A 5,000-nucleotide genomic window follows, 5' to 3' on the forward strand; every position below is an offset into this window, starting at 1 on the left:
GAAAGGAAAAATTAAAACATTGCACTACAGAGCTGTTTCGAAAGGGCCTGGTGGTTCTCTCTCGTCAGGTGCATTAAAACCTGAGCAACTAAGGTTCCTTTTTTATAGGCTGATCGATCAAGGATGTTTTATCAAGTACTTGGTTGCATGCCGGCACGCACTCGCCATTTCGTTCCTTTTGAATTAGTCCCGAAGGTGGATTTGTTGTTGGCGCTAATTTTCCTTTCTAAATTTGGCATACACGAATAGCTCACTTTAAAAGTGTTCCCGTTAAAGATTTTTCTCAATGGGTGCCCAGGCGTGAATGATTCCTATATATTTCTGACTGAATTTACAAAATGGTACCTGCTAATGTGCTTTGACAACTTAGCACTTTAAGATGCCTAAGAAAATGTTTGCTTTACATAGCTATGATTCCAACAAGGAACAAACTTTAACCCACACCCCGGCCTCAACTGTGCCACTTGTACATTTCACTCACGTCTAACGGCATACTATATTTCACTCGTCCATGCAAGGGAGACCCCTAATTGCGACCTAAGCGGTCAAACTAAGATCTTTTTCCTACACCTAAGTCCTATGTTAAAAAGGGATTCTGGGTTATTTCATAGTTGTAGGCATTCGATTTCTGCAATTAAGCAATGTCCTAGAAATACTGATCAGGACTGAAACTAAAAACTCACTCAGCCTACCCACCCTCCCAAAGTAACTTTGCTTTGATCCGATAAGTTCCAGCTAAGAGCTAGATTGTAGCACAGGCCCTCCAGAATTTACCTAGCCATGTCTTGATGAACCCCCCCCCCCCCCCCCGGAGTTTTAGACCAGCCCAGTGGCTGCGCCTGTTTTCAAGCGAAAATCAGCAGAGGTAGCTTTATGAAAATTCAGTCAGATATAAATATATATATATATATATATATATATACATAAGTTGAAAGATTAAAGAGGACGCATCGATTCTCTGTTACTCTGAGTTTCGCGCCTAAGCGCTCGTCAGACAAAACATATCTGGACACTCAAAGACAGCAACACCAATTTTACAATTAACTGGAGTATTTTAGCGACTGCCCCGGCCTGCAGCAACAAACACAAGCGGTGCCACTTGCGCCTGACAGAAAAACTTTATTTAATAGCGCTTTATACTAATGACGTCATGAAATTTTAGACCCCCCGCGTGAAGGGGGGAAATGGCGAGTAGTTCGCTTCATTCCCTTACAGTTCTGACCGAAGAGGACGGCGTTCCTGGCTCCAAATTTGAAAGAGAACCAGAATTTTACACTGTAGACCAGCTAAAACGGTGGTTAAAATGCAGGGGCTTAAAATTAAGCGGTAAACGAGAAGATCTTATACAGCGAGTGAGAGACTGTGTGAAGAGCGGGAATTATCACACCCTTGATCCGGCAATCGATCATGGAAAATGGTTTGCTGCCAAAGTTCTTCAAGAAAATTCTGATGTAAAGACAAATTCTGGATCGATATCCATTCCGTGTATTCCGTCCACTGGCTGGCATGTTTTTCCGTCTCAAAACATTCCTTCGCTCTTCAACTATGGGCACGTGCATTACTACGCGCTAGAATCAATCCAAAATGTTGCCGATCATCCTGAAGACATCGAAGATGGGCTGGGGCACATGACGGATAAACCTTTGAAAAATGGAAGAAAGTACGTGGATTCAGGCTTTGTTCACGATATGATGGACACAGTAAACGGCGATCATTATTTAGTGAGGGCTCACGTTTGGCCGTCGATGAGAGCAGAGTTGCCGCACAATGTTGTTGTTGTTTTGTCTGTGAACAGTGGTGCCGTTCTTCATGCCTCTTGTGATCCTTGCCGGGCTTCGTCTTTAGGTCGTTGTAGTCATGTTGTGGCCGTTTTATTTTGTATCCTTGACCACGTTCAGAAGCATGGGACAATGTTGAAAACACCTTGCACAAGTCAAGAATGTTCTTGGAATAAAGGAAAGAAGAGAAACAAAAATCCCAGAAGAGTAAGCGATGCGACATATCCAAGCAAGAGGTCCAAACAAGCTTTGTCCGTCATTGAGTTTGATCTGAGGCCTGCCAGATATAGGGAGGTAAACGAACAGCATATTAATAAATTTTTGAGAAACATTCAAGCTTTGTCTCAAGCTGAAGATACAGGAGTTTCAATGTGGGAAACTCAACTACAGTTTACCTACAGTGATTATGCACTTGATTGTGAGAGGAAAGAAGTGTTGTTAGAGCAAGTGAAACTGTTGTACAATAATTTAAAGCCGGAAGCCCTTATGAAAATGCCTGCAACACAGGAGCAGAGCAAATCCGAGTGATGGTTCTGTGAACGCTGGTGCAGGCTGACAGCGTCCAGGTGTCTCGGTGCTTTCAAAGTTGGGAAGCTTGTTAGTGAGTCCCAGCCAAATGCTGCCATTGAAGCGAACAAGTTTATTGCCAACCAGATTTGGGGCCTTGGATCTGATCATTTTCAGACATACTGGATGCGTTATGGCCTTGAAAGTGAACCAAAAGCCATAGTGAAGTATGAAATTGCCACAAAGACAAGAGTATCTCCTACAGGATTTTGGGTCAACCCTGAGTTCCCATTTCTTGGTTGTTCGCCAGATGGCCTTGTTGGCAATGACACTGTTGTAGAGATCAAGGCATTGAAAATCTTTAAACAGTACAGTGTAGAGACAGTTACTTCCAAAAACTCTCCAGTGCCTAAGAATGTTCTTGGTAGGCAATGCTTTAAAGTAGAAGAAGGGAAGTGTGTCCTGAAGCACACCCATGCGTATTATTACCAGTGCCAACACATCCTTCTTGTGACAGGAAGAAAGTACTGTGCTTTTATTCTTCATGCAGCAAGTGGTCCTGATTCAGTAGAAAGGATTCCAAGAGATGAACCTCTCATTAAGAAGATTTTGTGTTTTCTGACAGCATTGTGGATGTTTGTTATTGCTCCTGAGGTCTTTTAAAAGCGTGTCCCTAGGAATCTCTTGCCATTTGTTTTACACGAGCCTTCAGAGAGCTTGCATTCCTCGAAACAGTCTACTTTGGAATCACCTGATTGTGGGTTAATACCTGGAGACCCTACCACATGTACTTCTTCTTTTGAGTCTGTAGAACAATTTGTAGCCCCCGAATGCACATCGCCCACTGCTGCTATGGATCCTGTAACACCTGCAGCATGTTCACCTGTGTCATATCCTGACTTGTGTGGAACCATAGAATCTGAATTGGTTGAAGAGTCTATCCAGCCGAGCTTATACTGCCAAGAAGAAATTGATGCTGCAGAGGCTCTATTCTCAGCTGCCAGTGTTGTTTCCAGTGCTAGTAAATGTGCTTCTGAAGAAGGCCAGGAGCTGACTGTCTTTCCTTGGGGTGGACTGACGAGTACTGGGATATCCCTTACCAATACTTGTCCCTTGGATAATTGGTTCATGATTTTTCAGGCTCTGACCAAATCACACAAGGTGGAGCTCAGTGATCTTCCAGAGTCAGCTCACATAATAGGGACATCCCTTAAGCTCATAGATGATGGCCTATATGCAGATGCAAAGTTGCTTATCTTGCAGTCTATTCCACAATGGCAGCAACTAAGAGGTACGCATAAACAGTTTTTTTTTTTCTTTTAAAAATTATCATTTAATTTTACACAGACTTCCAGGTCACATTTAAATTCAGGTTAAAATTTTAACTTTTGTCAATTCTCTATATTTTCCTTTGTCTCGTAGCCTTATTATTCATGAATTAGGGCTAGGAGACAAAAGAATTTGAAGGTAAAAAAACTTACCTGGATTTTATTTTTACCTCTGACATAAACAATTTGTCATTGAGTATTTTTATAATAGAGCTAACTACTTTTAGTGATAATAATGTTGGCAAAGATTGGTAAGATAAGAAGAAAAATTTATATTAATAATAATTATGTAATAATAAAAATATTATAATCAATTTAATTTTTGTGTTATATTTTTTATTTTAAAGTTGTTGCTGGTACCCTGGACTTGTATGGCAATGAGAGCGACTATTTCTTGATGCTCCTTCGTCCATACCTGACAAGCACCATCACAACAACCTGTTGCCTTACAACTTGTCCGCTGCAAGTACACTCGGTGCAGTCTATGTCAGTCACCCTGTCACAGCCCTCCAAGCTTACAAGCAGTATTTTTCTGGATGCCCTTGAAGACTGGCAGCACCCACCTGATTCCAAGTGTGGAAGGAAATTTTCTAACAAGCCAGCAGAAGAAATCCCTTTCAATGAGGATGTGACTTTTGATGAACATGGACATGCAGACACCTCATGGCATTGCGCGGGGGCTAGGGTTAGCAGCCGTCGTGTTATGTTGAATTTGAAATCATTTCTTGTTTTTTCAGTTGATTTGCTTAGCAGAGGAGGTAATCTTAAGTTGTCAAACACGCCACAATCAATTTTTTTGTTTGGGAAATGCTTTACATTGTATGGGGCAACACTGTGGAATGGGGGTCACTACATTTGTACCTTTTATTATAATAATATGTGGTACATGTATGATGGTTTGAGTGAATATAGACGAAAGGGCTCTGGACTCTGGTCTTCTTCATGTATGTTTCATGAGCCACTGGGATTTTCTTTAAGTTTTTTAATATATTGTAGCTAGGTCCAAGGTAAAGAGAGCATAAATCTGACATTGATTGCGACTCGTATAATTTTGTCTTTTATTTTGGAATTTAATAGGTCAACTTAATTGTCTCTTTAGCCCTGGTTATAGTGGTCAGACTCTTGCCCTTACTTTAAAATTTGAAGACAAAAGCCTAAATTGAAAATGAAAAATCTTTGAGAATATTTCCTTGGACTTATAAGCATGTTTACTTTTACAATTTCTTTTTCTGGAGTGGGTTCATTTTAATGAAAGACATAACAAATCATGCTTTAAAGGCCCATGTTCACCCAAGTGGCTTTGCACATTTGTGTTGTTGTTTTGAAACACTTTTTTGTCAAATGCAGTGTTTTGATTGGCTGACACATTTATGGGATGTTCACTTTT

Source organism: Montipora foliosa, chromosome 2, assembly GCF_036669935.1.
Source record: "Montipora foliosa isolate CH-2021 chromosome 2, ASM3666993v2, whole genome shotgun sequence".
Taxonomy (NCBI): Eukaryota; Metazoa; Cnidaria; class Anthozoa; order Scleractinia; family Acroporidae; genus Montipora; species Montipora foliosa.